At 34.4% G+C, this 27,404-nt stretch overlaps 1 pseudogene; it reads right to left on the bottom strand.

Moving 5' to 3' along the window:
* Positions 1 to 22,021: 22,021 nt before the first annotated feature.
* Positions 22,022 to 24,815, bottom strand: LOC116145202 (annotated as a pseudogene).
* Between the last annotated feature and the right edge of the window lie 2,589 nt (positions 24,816 to 27,404).

Below are 27,404 nucleotides of genomic sequence, written 5' to 3'. Positions count from 1 at the left end.
TTCCGGGTAGGTTTCGGTTCTACCCGCTACCCATGCTCACCCCTAATAAATAATAGAAAATTCTTTTATGTTTTTTTAAACAAACAAATAACACATTTTTCATAAGAACTAAATTTTCAAAAATTGTACTTCAATAAGCTATACTCAAATGAACCATATTAAACAGAGCTTAAAAATATCAAATTCTGACTTTTCTGTCAATTAAATTGCATTAGTAAGTATAGTAAAATCTCTCTATAGTCATAATGATGGGATCAACTAATTTTATTACTATGAGGAGGTTATAACTTAATAGAGGTTTAGGTATAAAAATTATTGTTTTGACTTCCTATTTTATAAGTCATGTTTTAGTAATACAGTATTAAGATTTCAATTCATATTTTAGTAGTATTAGGATTTCAATTCAGTGCTTTAATTGCTAACTTTTGAAACGGATAGAAGATCCTCTTGGAACCAGTAAAGATAAGTGTCATTGATAGAACTGTAAATACAATTGGTGCATGATCCATTGATGTGAAGCCACAAACAATTGCTAATGGTTTTAAGCACTGCAAAATTAGAACCCCCGATGTCAATGAATTGCAAGTTATAAATGAAGTGGATGAGAAGAATAAAAGAGTCATTGTAAAATTGAATGATCAGATTCTACAATTTTACTACACTATTCAACAATTTTACTAGACTAATAAAATGAATATTAATTTCTTCCTTTATCATTCAAATGAGCAACAAATAGTGTATGCTTTAACTGAAGAAGAAATCATTGTTGCAATTAGACAAGAAAAAAAAAGGAAATAATCTTGAGAATGATAGTATAGAAATACAAAAAATTGCATGTCATGAAGCTGTAAACATGCTTGAGAAGCTAAAAATATTTTGGTTTCAACAAGAATGTGTCCATGCTAGCGAGTTATTATGTACTCGCAAGTTAAAATATTTGGTAACAACTCTAAAACATAAATTATTATCTCAAACAACTTCAGATAAATATTTTATCTCATCTTAAACACTTAATGTAATATAAAATATATTTTTTGTAATATACAGATAATTATTATTATGGGGAGACAACTTTCCTTGACGGAAATTAGAAAAATTATAATTTTTTACAATGTGGTTATTCTTATTTATAACTACCCCAAATTGAGATTATAATTTTTTATGACTGTAAAGTTTATTCGTATATAAAGTAGGTTTTCTTGTATTTGTGCCAAAATAATAATAATATAGAAAATGTATTTGTTTAGAATATGATCAACGGAAGATCTAGAGACACGAAGGCATATAAAATTTGTGGTTCATTTATAGTCAACTTTCATGTTCTAAAAATAATAATCACACAAAAATGTTTTAGTTATTAATTAGCTCAAAATATATCTTCCATGCTAAGTGTTGGTGAAGCCATCAAATAGCGAAAGAGATTTCAGAATTTAGACTTGTGAAAAGGCCATGGAATCAAGGCATTACCGCGTAGAATATTGTATTTAATTAGTCAATTAGAGATTTCAGAATCTAGACATGTGAATGCTTTGTGATGAATATTTAAGAATCAAGAAACTTCATTTTTGTCTTTGCTTATTGTTAAGGTTCTCATATAAGACACGGCAATTTGCTAATTTTTAGTCACTATAGTTGACTTCTACGTGTAACAATAAAACATATGATGAATAACATGTAGATATTAATTTCAAAATAATTAATGTGGTGATTATGAAAGATGAAAATCTTTACAAACCACAAGAGCTTGCAGATGAGGACCAAGAGTACATAAATATTTGGGCCATTCAAGATAGGACGGCCGAGAATTTGTTTATATCAAAGGTTAATTATAATATCACGGACGAACTTACATAGTTGTTATGAACCCCCGCTCAATTTTTTTTTTTTTTTTTTTTTGGATTACTTTTTGGTTATGACAATGTTCTTAGATTTGACCATATATATATATATATATATTTATATATAATTCAAAGCGTTACCCCGTAGAATATTTGTAACTAGTTAGGCAATTAGAGAATTCAAAATTCAGATTTGTGAATCTGCTTGATAGAAAATCAAAACATTGCCGTCACAAAAATAGTTAACAAGATTTAATGAGTTAACGTAAAGCAGAATCAAGAAATTTGTATGTGTTAGAATTTGAGGTGGGTCTGACTCCTCATCTAATAAGGCCTTGTTGAATGGGAGGATTACCTCCTCTTATAACCCAATAGGCTTGAGCGTGCCTAGTCGATGTGGGACTCTAACACTCCCCCCTACGGTCAAGTCCATATGTTGGGTTATGCCTGTTATTGGAGGTAGTTGTTAGCTTTAACTCTTCATCCACTAGTCAAGCACTCAGCTCAATTGAACCTGGGCTTTGATACCACTTGTTGGAGTTGGGCCTAACTCCTCACCCAAAAGGTCTTGTTGAATGGGAGGATTATCCCCTCTTATAACCCAATAGGCTTGAGCGTGCCTAATTGGTGTGGGACTCCAACACTCTCCCTCACGGTCAAGCCCATATGTTGGGTCATGCCTATTTATGGAGGTAGTTGCTGGCTCTAACTTCTCACCCGTTGGTTAAGTGATCAGCTCAATTGAACTTGGGCTCTGATACCATGATAGAATTTGAGGTGAGCCTGACTCCTCACCCAATAAGGCTTTGTTGAATGAGAGGATTACCCCCTCTTATAACCTATCAGTTCTTAACCTAAGTTTGACAAAAGAAAGAAAAGGTAAAGTAAAGAAAGAGTAAATGAAGTTCACGAAAATGTATTGTATACAGCTTAAAGATAACTGTATAGTAAGTAGCACTTTTATAGTGCTCTGTTACCAGAAACATTGAAACGTAACTAAATGTAACTGCTGTAACAGATTGCTAACAACTTGTAACTGAACAATTCTAACTGTAACAGATTAATACTAAACACATTTTACTTTTTCATTAACATCCTCCCGTAAACTAAACTGGGAGTTCTCATTGCTTACTTAGTTCACTACCTTAACATCCTCTTGTAAACTGAACTGGGAGTTTTGCACATTTATATTGTTTTTCCACACAACTACTACAACTGACAGTATACACCTGCAATACACACCACATCATCAAAGCATTATCATTCAACTGCTCACTTATAAACTTCCAGTTTTTTTTTTCTGCACAATTACTACAACTGGCGGTATACACCTGCAATACACACCACATCATCAAGGCATTATCATTCAACTGCTCACTTATAAACTTCCAGATTGTTTTTCTACACAATTACTACAACTGGTGGTATACACCTGCAATACACACCACATCATCAAAGCATTATCATTCAACTGCTCACTTATAAACTTCCAGATTGTTTTTCTTCACAACTACTATATTGCCACTGGCAGTATACATCTGCTCAAAGCATTATCATTCAACACCTGCAAGCAGTCTCATTCAACACCTGCAATATACACCATATCAAAGCAATCTGCAACATTCCACATATATCAGTCAACCAACCAACAAAGCAGTAACCAAAGCAAAGCACTTAATACAAGTAGAATCAAAACTTCACATCACACATATCAGCACATTCCTGTACTGGAGTAACAGTCACCAGTCAAGTACTAATGCAACATTCAACCTCTGCAATACACCCCACATCAAATATTTCTTCTCTGTAGTGGCAACCAATCCAACACAGTACTTAATACATCCAATCACAAGAAAATGAGCAGAACAATTAACCAAAAGAAAACCAGCAGAGCACAGATCAGCAAAGCACAGATCAGCACAGACACCCCACATCAAATATTTCTTCTTTATAGTGGCAACCAATCCAGCACAGTACTTAATACATCCAATCACAAGAAAAAGAGCCGAACAATTAACCAAAAGAAAACCAGCAAAGCACAGATCAGCACAGACCATTTACAAACCACTAGCTCTTTAGAACGATATCACATCTTCTCTAATCACTACAAATTAGCAATTGAGTAACTAAAGATCATCAGAATACTTTAGAACACTTATCACTTCTTTTTTAACCACTACAGTTTCCCTCTCCTCTAACAACTGCAGTTTCTTGTATAGAGTTACACGATTGAACATCAGCTTTCACATCAGCTTTCACAGGAGAAGCAGCTACTGTCAGTTTTTCTCTAAGAATTTCAAATCGTGAGGCTGATTGTGATTTGGTGAAGATGTCGGCTTTTTGGTGTTCAGTTGGAACATATTGGACTTTTAAGTTGTTAGCAATAACTTGTTCTTTGATGTAGTGAACATCTAGCTCAATATGCTTGGTCCTAGCATGAAATACTGGATTTGAGGCAAGAGATCTAGCACTCTGATTATCACACCACACAATCAGTATGGTAAGGAGACTCAAGTGCATTTCAGAAAATAAACTTTTGAACCATGCTATTTCTGTAGCTCCTTGAGCAAGAGCTCTGTATTCTGCTTCTGTGGAGGATAAAGCCACTACCTTGTGCTTTCTAGCACTCCATTAAAGGAGAATTAGGCCCAAGAAAAATGCAGCAACCATTGGTTGACCTGCGATCCTGAACATTTTCTGCCCAATCTGCACCAGTGAAGCACTCTAGACTGAATCTGTGAATTCTATGAAACTAAATCCGAAAGCTGGTTATGCCTTTAAGGTATCTTAACAATCTCTTGCAAGCTTGCCAATGTAATTGAGTAAGGGCCTTGAGAAATTGACTCAACTTGTTAACTGAATAGGCAATATCAGGTTTGGACAAAGTCAAATACTGCAGGGCTCCAATGGTGCTCCTATACAGGGATGGTTTATCAAATAATTCACTGTCTTTAAGAGTGAGTTTATTTCCTAACACCATAGGAGTAGAGCATGGTTTAGAGTCCATCATGCCAGTTTTTAACAACAAATCCTTGGCATATTTTTCTTGACACATATGGATACTGGAGGCTGATCTGCATACCTCAAAGCCTAGAAAATATTTAAGGGATCCCAAGGTTTTCAAGGCAAATTCATCCTTTAGCTTGTGCACTATTTCTTGAACTAATTGGGAACTACTTCCAGTTAAGAGAATATCATCAATATAGACTAATACATCAACCACCAGATTATTGAGCTTGTAAATAAACAGACTTGGATCGGCTACTGAACTAACAAATCCCTATTTCAGAAATGCAGTTTTGAGTTTTTCAACCAGGCTCTTGGAGCCTGTTTAAGTCCATATAGAGCCTTGACCAGTTTGCATACATGGAGTGGTTTGGTCGGATCAATAAATCCAGAAGGTTGAGTCATGTACACTATTTCACTGAGTTCCCCATTCAAAAAGGCATTGTTTACATCAACTTGTTGGATGTCCCATCCATAGGAGACAACTAGGCTAAGTACTACTCTAATTGTAGAAGATTTGATGACAGGACTGAAGGTCTCAAGATAATCAATCCCCGGAGTTTGTTGGAAGCCTTTAGCCACTAACCGAGCTTTATATCTTTGAATAGAACCATCCGAGTTGTGTTTAATTCAGAAAACCCACTTACAACCCACAACATTCATATGAGATTCTGCTGGAACAAGCTCCCAAGTGTTATTTGAGAGTAAAGCAGTGAATTCATTGTCCATGGCAGCTTTCCAAGAGGGATAAGAGAGTGCTTCAGCAGCACTTACTGGTTCACTAGTGTCCAGGTGAGAAGAAGTGTTGATAGAAGGGACTAACATAGAGTTAAGAAGCTTGGCTTTGGACCTAGTAATCATGGGGTGATTATTTAAAGGTTTTGACTCAATTGGTAGGTCAACTACAAGGTTAATGCCCTTAAGTGAATATGAATGTGAGGCTGGTTTGAATGATGATGTATCAAAAAGAAGATCTACTGTAAGATGAATAGGTTCAGGTGATTTATCACAAGAAGATGACTCACTAAGATGATTATTGTGATGTGTAAGGCTGACAGAGGTGGACTGATTGCTTTGACCTGTAGAGCTACTAACAGTAGTAGATTTAGAAGATTGATGTGTAGTATGACTATCTAAACCTGAAGTGGACTTGGTGGAACTTTCTGAAGCTAAAGTATTTGTAGAAGACTCACTAATTGGATTAGCACCAGGACTGACATGGGAGAATTTATGAACCTGATCTGCTAAGCTAGAAGAGTGTAGTAGTGATGAATTCTGCTGATCATTCATGGATGGATAGGAAAAGTGCTGACCAGTTACAACAGGAGATAAGGTTTTGACAGGAAAGGAAGGTATTTGTGGAGTGGACTGATTAATGATAGAGCAGGAAGAGGGAGTTGAACCATTATCAGGGAAAGAGATATTAGAGGCTGTTTGAGACTGAAAAGATGAGGAGGAAGCAAAAGGGAAGGTAGTATCATCAAATTTAACACTTTGACAAATGTAAATTCTGCCATTAGAAGCCATGCATTTGTATCCTTTGTGATGCATACTATACCCAACAAAAGTGCATTGACTAGTGTGAAAATCAAATTTGTGAGAATTGTATGGCCTAAGGTAAGGATAGACTGCACAACCAAAGACTCTAATAGCTGTATAATCTGGAACTTTATTAAACAATACTGGGAAAGGAGAAAGATTAGACAGAACAGGTGTAGGTAACCTATTTGTTAGGTAGGTGGCAGTTTGAAAGGCAAACCACTAGAACTTTAAGGGCATGCTGGCTTGAGCAAGTAAAGTCAATCCTTGTTCAACTATTTGCCTATGTTTCCTCCCCACTCTCCCATTTTGTTGATGGGTATGGGGACATGGATGTCGAAAAATAATTCCATGATCACTAAAGTAAGAAACTAAGCTCCTATATTCCCCTCCCCAATCAGTTTGGACACACTTTAGGCTAGTATTAAACTGTTTTTCAGCCAATTTGTGAAACTGTTTAAAAATAAGTTGAGTTTCAGATTTTGTTTTTAAAGGAAAAATCCAAGTAAAACGGCTATAATCATCTAAAAACTGAATATAATACTTAAAACGTTCAGGTGAGGGAATGGGAGATGGTCCTCATAAGTCTGAATATACTAGTTCTAAAGGATGTGAAGCTCTAGAATCAGATTTAGGGAATACATTCTGATGCAACTTTCGCAGTACAAAATTCAAAAGTATTAGTAACAGTATGATTCAACCTTAAAGACTGCAGAATTTTTGCAAGGACAGAGGCATTAGGGTGACCTAGGCATTTATGCCATAGCAAACCACTACTTTTGGCAACTGAAATAGATGAAATGATATGACTTTTATTGCTAATAGTGTCATTAGTACAAGAGGATACAAATGAAGGGGCAGAATTATTTAGTTCATTACTTGAAAGATTCAAAGAACAATTATTATTAGTATCATTATTACAAGCAACAGAATATGGAGAAAACAAGAACTTGGTGGTCTGTGGTATGGAAAAAGTTGTGGAATTGAAGGCTGAGACTGTGGTAGACGGACCAACAGCCTGATTTGAGGTTGAAGTAGATTGAAGCTGGAATCTGGAGTTGATAAAGACCATCCTTAAGTCTTCCTTGAAGAAGAACAGCCTTGGATTGTTTGTCCTTAATCACACAATGATCAGCAAAGAACTCAACTACTACACTATTATCTCTAGTGAATTTGGAAATACTCAGTAAATTTTTAGTGATATAAGGCACACATAAAACATGTTTGAGATAAAGGGATCCAAAAGAACAAGGTAATGAAGTAAAACCAATATGAGTAATTGGAAGTAACTCACCATTTCCAACCTGGAGCTGCTTATGGCCTTTGTAGGTGGAATTTACTGACAGTTGTGCTAGGTCTGCTGTTACATGGTCGGTGGCTCCAGAATCCATATACCAAGATGCATCCGAGACAGTTGAAGGAGCAGCAATATAGTTGGTTGTGGGATGTGAGTAGTGTTGTGGATGAGTCTGAGATAAGAACACTTGATTGTGTCCAACAGATGTGGGTGAATGAGATCCTAAAGGTGATTGTGCTGGAGCTGTATTGGGTCCAGTTGGAAAGCAAGTTGAAGTGGTATTTTGTGAGCCTGAGTTAGGATAAGGTAATGAAGTGGAGTTATAGGAGTTGTAGGGAGGTTATGGTGGAGGTTGTGATAAGATGAAGGGAAGGTATGATGAACCTTGAAAGTTTTCTGATGTTCTCAAAAAATTGGTGCTACCATACTGACCTCTTCCTACTAAGTTACCTCCTCCCAAAAATTTTGTATCAAAACGATGATAACAATTGAGGGCAAGATGTCCACTTTTGCCACAAACTTGGCAAATGATTCTACCTCTTCCAACTCCCCTACCTCTTCCTCTGCCACCAGCAAATTGAGGAGAGTAGGGATGGTTCTGTGATGTAAATTGATTAGCTCCAAAGCCAGGTTGATGAGGTGTGAAGGTATGAGGAGTGAAGTTAAGAGACTGAGATTGTGTTTGTTGAAATTGATTCTGCCTAGTATTGAACGAAGACTGCTCATTCTGGAATTTTTTTCTGGACTCATCAGTGGTGACACTAGCTAGATGTACTGATCCACCATGAAATTCAGTACCTATAACTGTGTTTAACGCTAAATTGGCTTTTTCTAACCTCAGTTCAAATTTCTGCAGAATTATTTGAGCTTCTTGGACAGAAAGGGGATCTAACTTAGACTCCAACCTAGTAGTAATATTTACTACAGTAGCATCATATTCAGAGTTTAACCCGTCAAGAATGTAATTTAGCAACTCCTCATCTGTAACTACAATTCCACTAGCAGATAAGGTTTCAACAAATCCCTTCATTTTGACAAAGTACTCATGAATACTAAGGTTATCTTTCTTGGTATTTTGCAATAAATTTCTAATGTGTAGGGTTTTGGTTCTTGACTCAGTAAGGAACTCTTTCTCTAAAGCTTTCCACATATCCTCAGCAAATTGACACTTTGATACAACATTAAACATGGACTCTGAGATAGATCCAAGAAGCCAACTTACAAGTACCTTGTCGACTTTCTTCCAGTGATTATGAGCTGGATTGGGTTTCTTTTCAGTTGTTCCATCAGAACTCTCGGCTTGAACTTTGATGAATGGAGTTGGACAAGAAACTAATCCGGTGAGATGCTCCTCCAAATCGTGCGAACCAACAGCGAACAAGATCTGCGATTTCCAGAATCTGTAGTTGTTTATGGTTAATTTTGGGGAGATTGCTGGAAGCGTAGAGGAAGACATAGGAGCTGTATTTGTGAGATTGACAGAATCGGCAATTAATTTTTTGCCAGAGTTGTTCGAATTGGGAGTGAGCTATGACAGATCCACCATTTTTGACGTTAGTCTAATGGCTCTGATACCATATCAGTTCTTAACCTAAGCTTGACAAAAGAAAGAAAAGGTAAAGTAAAGAAAGAGTAAATGAAGTTCACGAAAATGTATTGTATACAGCTTAAAGATAACTGTACAGTAAGTAGCACTTTTATAGTGCTCTGTTACTAGAAACATTGAAACGTAACTAAATGTAACTGCTGTAACAGATTGCTAACAACTTGTAACTGAACAATTCTAACTGTAACAGATTAATACTAAACACATTTTACTTTTTCATTAACATCCTCCCGTAAACTAAACTGGGAGTTCTCATTGCTTACTTAGTTCACTATCTTAACATAACCCAATAGGCTTGAGCGTGCCTAGTTGATGTGGGACTCCAACGCTCTCCCTCACGGTCAAGCCCATATGTTGGGTCATGCTTGTTGATGGAGGTAGTTGCTGGCTCTAACTCCTCACCCGCTGGTCAAGCGCTTAGCTCAACTGAACTTGGGCTCTGATACCATGTTAGAATTTGAGGTGGGCCTAACTCTTCATCCAATAAGGGCTTGTTGAATGGGAGGATTACCCCCTCTTATACCATGTGAAACTTGAAAGAAAAGAAAGATAAACTTGATTCTAGCTGAATGATACTTTGTATTATTAAACTTGATACAATACTTGCTGCTTTTATACTTGAACGAAACAAGTGAAGAAAGTGTGAAAAGGTTGTGAAAAGGTTAAGAAAGGAGTAAAGTTAAGAAAAGAGTAAAGTTGCAGCAGCTAACAAAACACGTTTGAGAAGAAGACTTTTACACATAAAGTAAAACGACATCGTTTGTAAAACTTACAGTCAGGTCCTCTCATTTTGTGAACTTGCAGTTAGCACCATGAATCTTTGGTCAACATCTTGTATTTGTGCCAAAATAATAATAATATAGAAAATGTATTTGTTTAGAATATGATTGACAGAAGATCTACAGACACAAAGGCATATAAAAATTTGTGGTTCATTTATAGTCAACTTTCACGTTCTAAAAGTAATAATCACACAAAAATTCTTTAGTTATTAATTAGCTCAAAATATATCTTCCATGCTAAGTGTTGGTGAAGCCATCAAATAGCGAAAGAGATTTCAGAATTTAGACTTGTGAGAAGGCCATGGAATTCAAGGCATTACCGCGTAGAATATTGTATTTAATTAGTCAATTAGAGATTTCAGAATCTAGACTTGTGATTTTGTGATGAATATTTAAGAATCAAAATAATTAATGTGGTGATTATGAAAGATGAAAATCTTTACAAACCACAAGAGCTTGCATATGAGCACTGTTTTAAAAGCCGGACCAGACTGGCTAGTCCAACCGGTTGGACCGTGAACCGGTCACGTGTCCAGTTCGACCGTGAATCGGTCACATGTCCGGTTCAAGTCACACTCAAACCCTTTAATATACATTGAACCGCTTTAAACCGGTTGAAAACCGGATAATGTGAGTGAACCGACGGTCCAATCAGACAGGCGGAAAAACCGGTCCACAATTTAAATCCCTAATACGCGACAATCTTCTTCCCTTTCACGCAGCCCTTTCTCATCTTCTTCTCTGTCACGCAGCCCTTTCTTATCTTCTTCTCTTTCAGTCTTTCTCAGTTTTTCTAACGAAAATTTCTCAGCAAACACTTTGATCTCTGTGAAAATTCTCACAGTTTCGGCTCTGTCTTCTGTTCTCTCTGAAATCCCACTCTTCTGTTTACTGACTCTTTATAAATATTAGTCAAAAAGGGCTAAGAAAAAGGTATCTAAAGAACTATAGCCTGCAGCTGCCGCCAGTTGTTTGTTTGTTTGCTGCTGAGAGGAGAAGCTTCAGCTAGCTTGAGTGATTATCGTTTAAATTGCCCAGCACTGTGAGGTGCGTATGATTTTTTCCTTTCTTTTTCTCTCTGTAGTCTGTAGGGATCTTATGCTTTGGTTGTTTGATTTGATCTCTTTGTTTGATCGGTAAGATCTCCTGGTTTTAGAGTAAAAAAGGGTTTTGAAATCGAATCCCACTTGGGATTTGACGTTGAAACTGATGATGAGTAATGTTTTTGAATCTGAACTTTCTCTCTGCTCTTTGTTTTCTAAGTAACATTAGAACTTCGTTAAGAAATGAGAAAAAGGGTTGAATTTGTTCGGTCTTCTTTGTTTTCAGTCATGAATATGATTTCATGAAGAACTGGGAAAAAAGGGTTGAATTTGATGAGTTTGTGTTGGTGATTTTTTTTTTTTTTTTTAATAAACATATATATTAGAAAATTGTTTTTGGATTAAACAATAAATACAGTAAAATTAGTTGGTGATATAGGCTTCTAAAATTTAGGTCTATATTTGCGCAAAAAAAGTGCAGGGAATTTATTCCAATTTATATATGGTAAAAACTGATGAGGTCTATGTAAGTTTTAAAACCTTTATGTATAATTTTGTAGTTTGACTACTACAACTTCAGATCTTTTAAACGTAAATGATGTGAGTAATAGAATTAAGTGAAAATTAACAATGTTATTATAGGTGTTGGGATCTTTTAATTTCTGTAGAACCAGATATTGATATTAAAAATCAGTGCTTGATTGATTCCACTACAGAAAGTTCAATGCTCTACCACTGATTGAATGTAGAGTTTGGAATATTTTTTTGAAAATGCTGATACATGACCAAGAGTTTAAACAAAGATGAAAATTGCTTTTGCTGAGAGACTGTAGATGATTAAGTAATTGGATTAGCTAGTATAGATTTTCATGTCATAAAAAGCTTCCCTTAGCTGATAGTTGTTATGATAGTTTTTTTTGCATTCTGAGGCTTGGGCAGTTTGGGCAGTTTTTTAGCTAGTATAGATTTTCAGGTCATAAAAAACCATTCATATATAGTTTTGCAAAACCTGGTTAAACAAGATAGGATATCTATAGATTGGGCTGGCATACTCCATTTTAAGTCATTCTTTCGTGGCTGTGGTTGTGAGCATAACTTTCTGTCACATTCAAACCTAATAGTTGGTACTAGGACTATAGTAATCATATTCTTTCGTGGCTATGGTTGTGGCTGACGACAAGTTTTGTTTTATGTTACATTTATATGCCATATAAAAACAATTAACAATGTATTTTGTATTTGATTCTTTTGATTATACCAAAAAGTTTACTCACAGATGATCTTGAAAAAGATTAAAACTTAGTATCTATTTAAATTAAATTACAAGTTTTAACTTATAATTTCTATTTTTTACTGAAATTTGCGTAGATGGTGGTGATGGTTTTGATGATGATGATGGTGATGAATTTTGATGCTAGTGTGTGGAGCTCAATCAACATGGAGATGGATCAAAGAAAAAACACTTGCATCAAATGTTTTGTTATTAATTTTTAATTATTATGTATTTTGTCATTTGATATGTAAATACAACATCATGTTTGGATTTAGACTTTGAATTGCTGTTAAATACTTAAATTATGTTATGATTGTTGTTAAATTTGAACTTTGAGTCATGTTGGACAGTAATTAAATTGTTATTGTTTTATTGAAAAATAGAAATCTAAAAAAAAAAATGTTTTTTAAAAAATATACTGACATCATTATGATATGTGATGATGTCACCGATTAACCGTGACCCGACCATCAGAGCGGGTTACCCTTCGATGCGGTTTTTAAAACAATGCAGATGAGGACCAAGAGTACATAAATATTTGGACCATTCAAGATGGGACGGCCAAGAATTTGTTTATATCAAAGGTTAATTATAATATCACTGACGGACTTACATAGTGGTTGTTAGTAGGGGTTCATGACCCCGCTCAAATTTTTTTATTTTTTTTTTTGGATTACTTTTTGGTTATGACAATGTTTTTAGATTTGACCATATTTATTTATTTTTTGAATTCAAAGCGTTACCCCGTAGAATATTGTAACTAGTTAGGCAATTAGATAATTCAAAATTCAGATTTGTGAATCTGCTTGATAGAAAATCAAAACACTGCCGTCTTTATCATTAACAAAAATAGTTAACAAGAATTAATGAGTTAAAGCAGAATCAAGAAATTTGTATGTCTTCTACTGCTATTAATTGGCAAGAGAAACCTGATCATTTTTGTCTTTGTTTATTTTGCTAATTTAGCCACTATTATTGTCTTTACTACTTGTAATTATGAAGAATATAATTAATGCGACACATCCACACCTTTCATGAAGACAATGATAATGTAGAATATTCAATCTATAAACCGAGTTATAATATTCAATGAGTTATAATACCATCCACCTTATTTTTCTAAAATTATGATAAATTATTTGACTTAACCTCTTAAAGTTAATTTCTGATCTGTCCCTGTATTGTACAGTAACACACCTGTTTGCCAGTATTCTAGAACATTAATAATATAGTTCATGGCGAAACTGAAACATTTCTTCTTCTTCTTCTTCTTCTTCTTTATAATACCATCGACCTTATTTTTCTAAAATTATGATAAATTATTTGACTTAACCTCTTAAAGTTAATTCCTGATCTGTCCCTGTATTGGAAATTCTAAGATGTATAATCGTATCCGACGAGTTGTAAAGCCTTCCTTGAATATGATTGCATGTCTTGTCTTCTTCATGAAAGGTTGAAATTAATGCATGGATTTCACCCGTCTATAATTATAAATTTGACATCAAGTATTAATATGAGAATAATACACCTGTTTGCCAGTAATCTAGAGCTTTAATAATATAGTTCATGACGAAACTGAAACATTTCTTCTTCTTCTTCTTCTTGTCTTCTTCTTCTTTGTATGCTAATCTTCATGTGAAGGAGCCTTGGCTTCGAAGGTCGACACAGTGCGAGTGGGAGTAATTCTAGATTTGAATCTAGTGTGGGAAGAATAGCACAGAGGATATATCCATGCATGGCACTTTCCCATTCTGCTGTGAACGATCATTTTCGAACAAACATCAATCTGTCACCAGGGATTCCCAAAATGATGTTGTTGTGGCAGCTTTAGCAGGTAAAGCCTTTGTTCATTCTTAAAAATGAATTATGAATCATCAGTTTAAGTTAATTATAATTATCTCAGAAAATAATATATTAAGTGTTAGTAAAGATATTTGATAAATATAAGCCTAAAATCTAGTTGAGTAGATGAAGTGTGAGAGGTAGCAATTATTGAAGAAAATAGACTAGGTATGTTGTGTGGCATATCTAACAAGTGGTGTCGGCAAGTTTAGAGCCATGTTTACCAAAAAAAAAAAAAAAAAAAGAAGAAAAAAAAAAAACCAATTACAAGTAATGTAAGCTTCAAAGACGAGGACACAGGGACAATTTATTGAGTCAAGTATACGTATAATCAATCTTAGCTGCGGTTTCTTTCCTGTGTAATTAACGGTTAATATCATTGACTAACACTAAAAGATAAAAAAATATCATTTTTTTTTGTATTGGAAACTGTAAAAATTCTATTTTTAGTTTATTATATATAGTCCAGATTGTAAATTTTTTTCATTATATGGGTATTATGATTTAAATTTTCTTTTACTCCTATAAAAAATTATTTTTATTCATTTATTTAATAATGTGAGAGATATTGAGTTGACATTACTATTTTTAACGGATAGTATTATTATTGGATTAAGTTCTTTGTAGACCCTTTTAGTGGTTTTCAAAATTTAAATTATATTATTGACTTTTTGAGCTTTAGATTTCATGAGGAAGTGAAAGGTGCATGAAATCATAGGACCCAAAAATCAGAAGAAGTCAGTTCGTAATCGATCTCGGAAGAAAAACTAATGTCCCAGGCGTCTCATTTTCTGCCACAGTCCCTCTCTCCCCCCAAGAACGAATATTTCATTCGCACTGCCCATGAATTCCTTTCAAGTAAAAGCCATAGCTGACATTGTAAAATCATATGGTTGGATGGAAATCATACTCATCTATGAAGATACAAATTATGGCAATGGCTTGATCCCGTACTTAACCGATGCCTTGCGAGAAGTTAACGCTCGAGTACTTCATCATGTGTCATTTCATCGGGTTCCGGTGACAGTGAAATTCGGGAAAGCTCAAGAGTTTGAAAGAAAATTATGCGCAGACGAGAATTTTCTTAGTTCATATGATGTCCGTCGGTTCACAGCTCTTTTTGCAGGCAAAGAAATCAGGAATGATGGACGAAGGTATGCATGGATCGTCACTGAGGGTTATCGTCTTTGTTAGATCCTGTTCATTCCAAAGCAATCAATTCATGCAAGGGCTATTGGGTTTAAGGCCGTTTATAACTTTTTCAGGAAGTCCAAGTTTCCAAATTGAAATCTTCAATTAAGGGAAAAACCTGTTCGGATTGTGGGCATATACACTGTTTGGGCGGTGGCTACGGCGGTTGAAAAGGCTGGCATGGCACATTCTGGCTTTACGACGTCGAATACTGGTGAGAATGAAGTGATATTGCAGCGTTGGGAACATTTGAAGATGGTCGAAGCTGCTTAACGCTTTGCTAAAACAACATTCGACGGCGTATAAGGAGAATTCAGTTGGTCAAAGGGCAACTGCAACCTCAACATTTGAAATATCAATGTCGTTGGCAGCATGAGAGAATTATCGGAATTGGACTCAAACGAAGGACTTCGGCGAGATTTGAATGATAATGGTAATAAGGCAGTAAACTCAAAGCTGAAGAACCCAGTCTGGCCTGAGGACAATACTAAAAATCGGCCAATAATAAATTGAGGATCGGGATTCCAGTAGAGAAATGCTTTTACTGAATTTATCAAACGAAAACTGATGTGAACGGTAGCTAAAATTCAGGGTTCTCCTATGAAGTGTTTATGGCAGTATGGGTGTTCTGAATTTCCCCTACCGCATAAGTTATCCCTTCGGGGAAAATGGGGCGATAGCGGGGCTTACGATGAACTTCTCTATAAAATCAAATATCAGGTTGGTGCTGATGAATACTAAAAAACAAAACTTCAGTTTTGCATTAATATATTTTCCTTTAATTTATCATACGTTGCAGGAATATGATGCTGTAGTGGGGGAAGAGAAATTGTAGCAAACCGGTCAACTTATGTTGATTTTACGTTGCCCTACTCAGAATCTGGCTGTCAATGGTGGTTTTGGTGAAAGATGATGAGAAGAAAGACTTCTGGATATTCTTAAAGCCATTGAGTTTGGATCTTTGGTTAACAACTGGCTTAGTCTTCATTTTAACAGGTTTGGTTATATGGGTTCTTGAGCATCGTATAAACACCGAATTCAGAGGACCTCCAGAGCATCAACTTGGCACAATATTTTGGTTCTCCTTCTCCACACTCGTCTTTGCTCACAGTAATTAACTTCCAAACTGATTACATTTCTTTCTTCTGCATAAAATTGAATGGTTTATAATAGTTTATATTGAGATATTTTGGTTCGTTTTATTGTTAATGGAGATCATTTTAGAAATTAGAATCAATTTTAGGTTATGAGAGTTCGGCATGATGGATGATGTACAACAGTAGTTATCGTTTTTAATTCAGAATATATATTTATATGTGTGTGTTTTTTAAGTAATTATATAATATATATAATGAAATTTCCAAAAAGTAGTTAAGAAAAATCTACTCTGTCATTTATATTTATATATAACCGATTTTAGGTAACAAACCCACATTAAATATTGCTTCTCGTTATGTAATATAATTTATATTCATACATAATCTCAATGTTTGTTATCACTTCTGATCGTGTAATATCTTAGAAGTTTATTAAAAATAGTGTTTTCATGTGTGGTTTTAGGAGAAAAGGTGGTGAACAATTTGTCAAAATTTGTGTTGATTATATGGATTTTTGTGGTATTCATCTTGACACAAAGTTACACTGCAGGTTTAGCTTCAATGTTAACAGTGAAGCAGCTGCGGCCTTTGTTTGATGATGTGCAAGAGATCAGAAAACATGGCTACTTTGTAGGATACCAGAATAATTCTTTTGTGAAAGATCTCTTAATTAATCAACTGAGATTTAGTGAAGACAAATTAAGGCCTTATAACACCCCAGAAGAGTATAATGTAGCATTGTCTAAAGGAGAGGTGGCTGCAATTTTTGATGGAATCCCATACATAAAGCTCTTCCTTAATAAGTATTGCTCCAACTTCACGATGATCGGACCTATCTACGGAACCGACGGATTGAACTTTGTAAGATTCTTTATTCATGTTATAACATTCAAACATTCAATTGTGTATAAACTTGGCCTTAATTTGTATCCTTGCTTCATAAGATATACATACATGGTTGATTAAAAAAAATGAGAACTTCCACAATAGATTTATGTAGTGAATTTCTAATGGAGACATCCTAGAGTTGTTAACATACAGACTATAAGTCAGCGACTAGTCTCTGACTTGGGGAAATGTAAAAAATCAAAGTCAGGGATACAGGGTGCAAAACTCAAAACCAACATTTAGTCGTTAGCCTTTAGTTTGTACATTTAAAATTTCAGGATGTTCGCACTTTAAATTTCTCATATATACATATATTTATAATATTTTATATGATCACTATAATTCCAATGAATTAATATGGTGATACATATCTTCTTGTTTCAGGCCTTTCAACAAGGTTCCCCACTGGTTCCTTACATGTCAAGGGCAATTTTGAAGGTGACTGAAGATAAAGATAAAATGGAAGCAATTGAGAGAAAGACTTTTCGCAGCAAACCAACTTGTGAAGATAAAAGCGCGACAATTTCTTCAGGTAGCAGTCTCAGTGTGTACAGCTTCGGGGGGCTCTTTATAATCACAGGAGTTGCTTCCATTTCTGCACTCTTGCTGCATCTCTTCAACTTCATTTGTTCACACTGGCCTGTCTTGAATGACCACCATCTTTACTCCAAATGATCCTTCCTGGCGAAAATTGTCGATTTGATAAAGCATTTTGACAAAAAGGATCACTCTTCATACCATTTCAATAGAAGTGAATCAAGAGTATATCCTACACAAAATCTAGAAGCCAATGTTGTAGCTTCAGTTCCTAATCATATTGCTGATATGCAGAACCATTCAAGGACTTCTTCCGAAGGAGGAGAGGATAATGATACATCTATTGATACACTACACACATCTTAGACGTATAATGTAGAGATTAGATATATTCTTAGACCTAGCAAAACAGGTCTGGACCCGCGGGTTAGACCGTATACGGGTAAAAAATATAGGGTACGGGTCCAATTTATTAAACCCCTTTTTTTGAGACCCGTACCCGTACCCAGCCTAAATACACACGGTTTATACGGGTGAACCTGCGGGCACCCGTATTTGCAGTAATGAATTTTGAATCCCTAATTTTTTCACGAATTCAGTCATTCACGCAGCAGTCACGCCTCTCACTCTCTTAGTCTCATCTCATCTCTGATCTCTCACTCTCATCTCATCTCTAATCTCTCGCTCTCAGATTCTCAGTAACTTTATCGCGGCAGCATCTCAATCTCTCATCATTCTTCTTCGTCTGAAGTTCAACTCCCTGTCTTGGTGTCTCCATCTTCGATTAATAGTCAGTTTGTCACTCGTCGGCGGGTAATGAATCCCTAACCCCTAATTTTTTGTGTTTGTTTTTGTTTTTTTGACAGATTTTGTGTTTTCTTTTCCATGTGGAATACGCTCTGGGAGCTGTCCGTAAGGGGAACGCCGCAGTTGGAGTACGTGGAACCGATATCGTCGTCCTCAGCGTCGAGAAGAAATCCACCGCTAAGCTCCAAGACTCCAGGTAGTTTATATACATAAGCTAAGTTCCGCTTTTGTTTACTGGAATTAGTGATAGTGCTGAGCTGATGTTATTTTAAGTGTTGTGATTGGGATTATGAATTGATTATGTTAATTGAAATTGTGACATTTACCATTCTCAAATATTGAATCTTACTAGTACGAATTTGAATGTTTGTGAGCTATAATTTTGAACCTTTACATGTTTAAAGTGAACTAAAAATTTTGCAGTTTCTGTTAACTCTTTCTGTTGAGAGTTGAGTTTGGATTTAAATAAGTATTGGAGACGTCCGCATATGAGAATTCTTGAACTGTTTAATTTCAGTGGTCGTCAGGTTTAATGGTTTATTGTGATATGAATTCTTTAAAGCAAATGAAGAATATGTGCCAAAAAGTTGTTTTTCAAGGTAGAAGTTGACTCATGCATTCTTATTAAAATCTATAAGTTTAACTACACTGCCGGGATGAGACATTATACCATAGGAGGTTGAAGATGTGCATGTCTTTATGATAGATTGATTTGAAGGTATAGTTTGTGATATTGATGCCATTAAATTCAATTATTTCGCCATCTTTCTTTTTCTCCTTTTTTATTCATAATGGAAAAAAAAAACAGTCTGCTATGTATGCCTTATTACAGCTTATATCCATTTGGAGGATATATAGTTTTTGACAGTATTATAGTCAAATCTTTACATCAATCACTTTTGGTTAAGATTCTTTTAAGAGTAATAATAATGATAAGAAGAGATTAATTAATTAAAAGTTAGGGCATTGGTATATCTATATGTTTAGAAAGTAGAGAACTTTACAAGACACCAAATGTATCAAAGATTAAAATAATGGGAAATGAAACCCACAAACAACAGGCAAAAATGAAGTTTGAAAAAGATGAATCAAAAGATGCAGTGGGCGGTGAGAGATAGATTTAAGTCCAAGTAAAAATGGGTGGTGGTGGTGGGGGAGCTTTTGCTTTTTCATAGCAAAGTTGGAAACACATACAAATCTGTCTTTTGTTGTCTACAAGTGTGTTTTGGTTTCTGTTTCTTAATTCAAAGCTCAGTTTTTATTTATGGAAATCAGGAAACAAAAAGTAGTATTCTCAATTCCAATAACATCCTTAGCCTCGAAGTCCGCTTTTGCATTGGCATAAAGTGCTCAACAATATCGAAGCTCACTTCGACCAAAATGCAGAATCTTTGATATGCACTCGAACTTGGCTATTGGATATGAGTTTGAACTTTGAAGGTAACATGTTAACATAATATTCATATATTTTATTATTTACATTTTTAATATTTGTAGTTGATCATTGTTTTGTAGATGATGAGGTGAATGATAATTCGGATGATGATCTTGATGTGCCATTTAACGATCTCGAGACTGTGGAATCAAGAGACTCTATCACGCCCACTGTAGAATGATTGGATGAACATTTGCTGTCCTAAGAATGTTTTTTTGTTGAATATTGGATTATGTATTTGTTTATTTTAGTTGGTATTTATAGTTTATTGACTTATTTTGTTTGTTTATGTTATGTGTAATTGTGTATTAGTGATTTTGTATTTGTTTATTTTGGTTGGTATTTGTAGTTTTGTATTATATGTTATTGTTTGTTTGTTTATGTGTTATTTGTTTATTTTGATTCCTATTTGTTTATATTCTAAATTGAATTGAATTTAGAGTAGTTGATTTAGGGGGTGTAAATGTAAAAAATTAAAACTACCAGAATTTTTGGAGTGTAACTATCATAATTGAAAACTATTAGTGGTGAAATTAAAAACAAAAATCTGGAGAGAGAAAAAACAGGTCCACCCGCGGGTCCAACCGTACCTGTATAGGGAAGGGTACGGGTCCAAAATGGGCACGGGTCCAACATTTTGGACCCGTATATCTCGACCCGTATAAGGACCCGTAACCGTTTGACCCAGACCGTACCCGACCCACCCACCCGTTTTGCCAAGTCTATATATTCTCCATGTAAAGTAGTAAATTATGTCGAGCATATGGTTGCAAATTATTATGTTTTATCTTTTTTAAGAGAGTAAACAATAATTTAATGACACTTCCTCACCCATATACTTTTAAAATGTTATTTTAATATTCAAATTTATGTTTCGTTTCCAATTTTGGCATTGTTGCAATCCCACACTACTATCATTCTCTTTTCTGATCATCACCCACCAAAACCCATCAAACTCTACTCTTGTCAACCTTACCAATTGCTGGTAATCGAGTGATTAGGTTTTGCATAGCTGCCTCTCTCAAGTCAAATTCCGATCAATTCTAACTACCAAAATCCAACATTCTACCACCAAAAGACTCATCAACCTCTCATCTTCAAAATTCCCAAAATCTGACCAAGTTTATTCTCTATTTGCCGTGGATATTTATTTGGATATTAAAGTGGTATTTTAAAGGCCTGTAGGTGGGAAAGTGTCATTAAGCCATTATTTGGGTGGAAAAAAGTCGTTAACTCTTTTATTCTATTAAGAAAATTTTCTTAGTGCAACTGTCAGTAATTTTTTTTTTTTTTTTTTTTAAATTTCTTTTGTTAAATGGTGTGATTGCGAATCAAACTTGATTTGGGGCCATGTGAGTTTGGGTTTTCTACTCACATTCGACTTCCCTGTTGCTGGTCCCATCTATTGGCCCAATTTTTGTTTTTAGCCCAAACTACTCTTGTATCGACTATCGACACTAGACTGTATATTGTCATCGATCTAGAAATTTCCAGGGTCCAAGTCTCTGAACATGAATTTGACTCATGGACTTGTAGACTTGATCCAGTAGTATGAAAATTACGCAAACTGCGGCAGAGGCAAATAATAGATGTTGACAAATGAGAGAAATCTTGGTGGCACTGGACATTAACTGCGTGTCAGCTACAAAACAGAAATATCAATGGCTTCATGTTCAAGATTCTATTTTTCTGTGCATTTGAATGCACAAAACTGAGTGATTCATTAATTGTTGAAATGGGGTGATGGTGATCAGCGATCAAGATAATGCATTATTGTTGGTTCATAAATTTGCTGAGCCTAAGTCGCACAATTAAGTACTTCATGTTTGTATCGCGGTCCTTAATTGCTCAGGATATCTTTATGGTCCTGACCATCAGAATGCCTTTTAGTCTTCACCAACTCATGATCTTTGAATTTTGTCAAATGGGAGTTCAAAGTAATCTTCTTGTCCCACACTACAAAAAACCAAGGATGAGTTTATTGGGTCAATACATTATAACATACCTCTCAAAATGTCCAATCACAATGCAACACATGCATTCCTTCTGTGAAGAACATAATATAGAATCAACCACACCAATTTATTGATATACTAAAACTGAAGACTAGAGATGTTCTTCAACTCTTTTGTAGTAACATACATCTATCTGTGGCTTATTTTGGTATGGCAGCTTGAATCTAGGGCCTCAACGTTGTTCTAGACTCGCATAAACATTTTCCGTGCGAACCAGATGGAATGGCTATAGCAACCTTTCTTTATCTAAATAAAGTAGATTAAGAAAATGAATCATTAATTAAAAGATGAAGCCCTACCTGCATCTTCTTAAAAGCATAGTGTGGAAACCTCCACAAGTCACAACAAATGGTTTCAGATTCTTAAAAAGCATGTTTAACCATAAAAGTAAAACAATGACTCTAAAATTTTATTGACCACAAAAGAATTGAGGGAATAAAACTCAAGAGCTTTTGACTTAAACTCTTTTAGCACCAACAAAAATACAAATTACTCACAAGATTTCAGGACAACACTTAACTAAAGCAATCCAGATAGACAATGGAACGATAATAAGAAATGAAACAACATCAACTAGCTAAATAATTATCAATATGTAACTTGTAATGCAGAAAGTAAACATACAGAGAGGTGAGCCCACATGGTCAATAGAGCCAATGATATGAATATGAGAACAAGAAGCAATTAGGGCAAGATACTGTTGAGTTTCAAAGTCTCTTAATCCAAGCCCATCAATGTTGTGAATAGCAAGACATACAAAAAAATCATTCTCTTTTCACTTTTGACGCATCCAAAAATGCAAGAAGATCATCCATGGATAAAGAATTAAATGGTTGTTGAGCTTTAGGCAAGTTCTTGAAAAGGGTCCGTTGCCTCAACTTCAATTAATCACATAGAACTTCAACTAAAGTAATCAAAACCTACATTTTAAAGTTTAAGATTCATAAATGAGCATGGCATAAACAAATGGTTATGTTTATGCCCATTATTACCAGAAACCATCCCACCCATAGAACCAAATGGTTAAAAAATACTAATGTTCCATTAATTGTTCATAAATTATAGTGTTTATATGCAACATGTTAAATTAAAAAATTCTTATTCAATTCATTTTAGTAACTTTTGTATACACCATATCTACAATAGTTAGACCACAAATGAAATCCAAGATGAAAATACATGTTTCATGTTGATTGACTGGAGATAGCCATTTATCATAACAACAGAATGTTCCGTTAAGGCTGTTGAAGCAAAGTCTTCCATTAATGCCTTCTTGGATCCAAATCCATACAACACAAGGCCAAAGCCACACCTAACACCACAAGTTGTTATTATTCAAACAAATTCACACTTTGCATAAGTGATCCATAAGATGATGTTATCTTCTATTTTTCCTCCAAAAAATAAAGGCAACAACGATGCATGTAGATTTTGACACTCAGGTGAATCTCATCCTAATTGTCCTTGAAGGAATAGTTATTCTCATCATTATTATAACATAACACGATTTTAGTTTTTATTTTCGCACCAACAAAATGGCAACAATAATGCTAGTAAATTTTACACTTTGATGAGTCTAATAATCTCAAATTATCCATGAACCATACATATTCTTATCGGTACTGCAAAATACCATACAGAAACTATGTACTTTAATAAAATCCACAGTAGGTGTGTGTAAATAAAAACTTTAAATCAATAAAATAACAACTATAACTACCAGTGGCAACGCAATGGCGGTTGGTTCAAATTCAACAAGGGTAGAATGCTTGATCTAAGGTCCACTACAGTAGGTAACGTGTTTGTTTTGGCTCCCAAGAGCCAAAACTCCTTTAAAGCATCAGCCCCTTTCTTCAACATAGGGGACATTGAACCCTAGATTTCCATATCTACTTTCCCATTACTCATCACCAGTTAAAGGCCTACCAAAGATTCACTAAAAACACTAAAAATAATCTCAATTGGCTTTTTCTTCAAACACTATGCATTCAACAAAATGGAAATCACATTCAATTTTATCTCAGTTTCTAAATGATTTCTTACGTAGCTCGAAAACCTATTTAGAATACAAGCTTTTGCAACTGTTCATAAAATATGCGATCTCTTTCTCATGTTTGGGTTCAGTATTGGATGATACTGCTCTCAACTCCGACAAAAAAGAAAAAAAATCACAATGTTATTTACAAAGCCGAAGTTATAATAATAAAGAAATTTTGTTGACAGTAAACTGATTCAAGAACTTGCTCAGCAGCAAAACTAATATCGGAAAGTTTATGAGACGATCCTGAGGCAATCGAGTCTTTTGCCCAAAAATAATTTCTTGAAAATCCAAATTCATCTTCTTCCCTGTTCTCATTCTCAAGATTGTATGTAAAATCTTTGTCACTGAATCTGAAAATGAAATGGGTTTTTGTCTTGATTGCAAGGCTTTGTTTAGAAGTAGTGGGATTTGGGGTTTGCTAATAGATTTTGGCAGGAGTCTGACTGAGAATGCGGCAACGGCATGTGTAGTATGGCTAGTAGGACGTTGGTTTATCATATGCAAGGACTGTATTTTCAATCACTTAAATTTAATCCTCGTACTTGATTGTTAGTAGACCAAAACCTGAGGGATGACATTGTCGTGATCCTTAATGTATTGGGTTTTATTAGTTATATCTTTAATTTATTAAATATAAGATTCTTTGTAGAGTTGGCGTTTCGCTTGCCCCCGATGGGGATCCATCCTGTCTCGACCCGATTGGGGTGGGGATTCCCCGAAGATCAGCAAAAAAGCATCCTCGCACTCGGGGACGGTCAGATATGGGGGTTAGTTTTCTCTAACGAGGCCCCGCCCCAAAAGCCACATAAAACCCTAATCCATGTCGCCCCCCAACTGCCCCTTGAAAACCCCGCCCCGTGTCGTCCTTGACCCACCTCGAAAAATTGCAGCCCAACCCATTCTTTTATACAATAATGTAATATTATTATTCTATATCTAAATACCTCTTTTTTTATATATACATAATAATGTTATATTATTATATATCTAAATGAAATATACAATAGGTCTTATATTTAGTATGTCAATACATATAAATGCAATTTAGTCATTTCATCTTATATTAGATTAATAAATATTATTAATCTAAGATTGTTTATATAATTTAGATATCATTTCATCGTTATTAATTTGAATGAAAACAATATGACTTCAAAAGTCCAATTGTCCAAGTATCTTCTTCAATGGTTCACATTATTAAATTACATAATTTATTATCTTTAATTAACTAAATGTGAATAAAATATATTTCAAGATTTTATAAATTATCAAAAATAAAATTCAATTTATTTTAAATAAGATGAATGATTATATAATAAAATTAATTAAATTTAGAATTTATTTTATCATATTAGATCCAAAGTGGGGCAATAAATCAAAATCTGGTTTAATCATATTGTTATATTAATTTTTTTTTAACTATATTTAATGGTTTACAAATTACATTGACTTGTTTAATCATATTGTTATGTTCATGTCTTCATGATGTTGAATTGTTGAATTATTGCTCTATTACATAAACTAAGGTAATCGAGTTTCTCTTCTAAGTAAATTATCTAAACTGGGAACATTTTAGGAGAAATCTATATTAGAAAAATAAATATCAAATTGCACAAATATTGTTATCTTTCTAATCAATTATTAAGTTAATTAATTAATTAATTATTAGCATTGTTTTATTTTACACAAATTCTATAATCATGTCTTTCTAATCAGTTAATTGGTCATAAACTTTATTAACATTGTTTTAATTTTATTCAATGGTTCACTAAGATTTAACGCAAGGATGTATGATGTATAAATCTGGATTTATATTTTTATTACTTAGTCATAAATTACATTAATAGTTTCTAATTCTTTAAACCTTTTTAATTAAAAAAGTAATTAAATCAAATAATTGATTATGATTTATGATTTATGAATTATCAAATATCAATCTTGATATTTAATTTTGATATTCTATACGATATTTTAAAATTTAGTCAATTAATTCAATACAATTTAATTATTTAATAATCTAATCACATTGTAATTAAGTAATTAATTGCAATTTTATTAAGTAATTAATTAATCCCTTAAAAATTTGCAATTTGTAAATTTATGGCACTATTGTTGGACAAATTCAACACAATGCAGACAGTGCAATGTAAATAGCTTAGGCAGTCCAGTTTGAGGGGCAATGTTGGACAAATGACAAAGTGCAAAGTCATTGAAACGCTGCTGTTTTAGCTCAAATAATAAACATTTAAAACACCATCGTTTAGAGTGTTAAAGTCTACTGAAATTGTGTATATGTAAAACAGTAGCACACTCTACTTTGTAATTAACGAAAAAGTGCAGTAAAGAAAGTGTATCTTCTCTGCTCTTACTCTCTCTCTCTCTCTCTGTTTTCAAATCTTTGTTTTTCAATTACAATCTCACATGGTATCAGAGCCGTGATTTGCATCAATGGCGAATTTTGGAAAATCCTCTGATGTGCTCAACGACTCAAACGAGATGTTGAAGCAACAAGGAAATCGAGCTACTTCAGCTCTTGTTACTAGCCTTTAGGTTATAAATCCAAAGCTAACTCAAAGTAATTACCCTTTTTGGAGCTCTTAGGTGCTGTCCACAATTGGCTGTCATGAACTTAAAGATCATCTACTTGGTAGGGTTTCCTGTCCCTCACCTCTTATAATTTTTGATTCAGCAATTGATCATGAGTTAGGTTAATCTAGTGGTGAAGTTAGGGCAAGTAGTGTTTTAGTTAATGAACAATTGACTCTTGCTTATATAATGTGGAAAAGAACTCATAAGTTCTTAGTTAGTTGGTCATTGGCATCGATTTCAGAAAGCATGTTTAGGTATGTGTCAAAAATGTAAAAGCTCCACTGAGATATGGTTTGCTTTAGAACATGAGTTCATTACTGATTCAAAGGCTAGAGCGTTACATCTTAAGAATTTACTTCAGACAACACAAAAAGGAAATTTAAATGTAGGAGATTATGTGAAAAATATGAAGGAAATTTCAGAGAGTCTGTCTAATAGTGGACCGATAATCACTGATGAGGATTTGCTGCAATATATATTAGATGGACTTGGTCCTAAGTTCGATGTTGTTGTAGTGAACTTAACCTCAAGAATTGAGTCGAAGTTTGATTATGTTACATTGCAAAAGCCACATTTTT

Source organism: Pistacia vera, unplaced genomic scaffold (assembly GCF_008641045.1).
Source record: "Pistacia vera cultivar Batoury unplaced genomic scaffold, PisVer_v2 Contig460, whole genome shotgun sequence".
Taxonomy (NCBI): Eukaryota; Viridiplantae; Streptophyta; class Magnoliopsida; order Sapindales; family Anacardiaceae; genus Pistacia; species Pistacia vera.
Note: the sequence above shows the minus strand (reverse complement) of the source record. Positions and strands in the feature narration are given on the sequence as shown.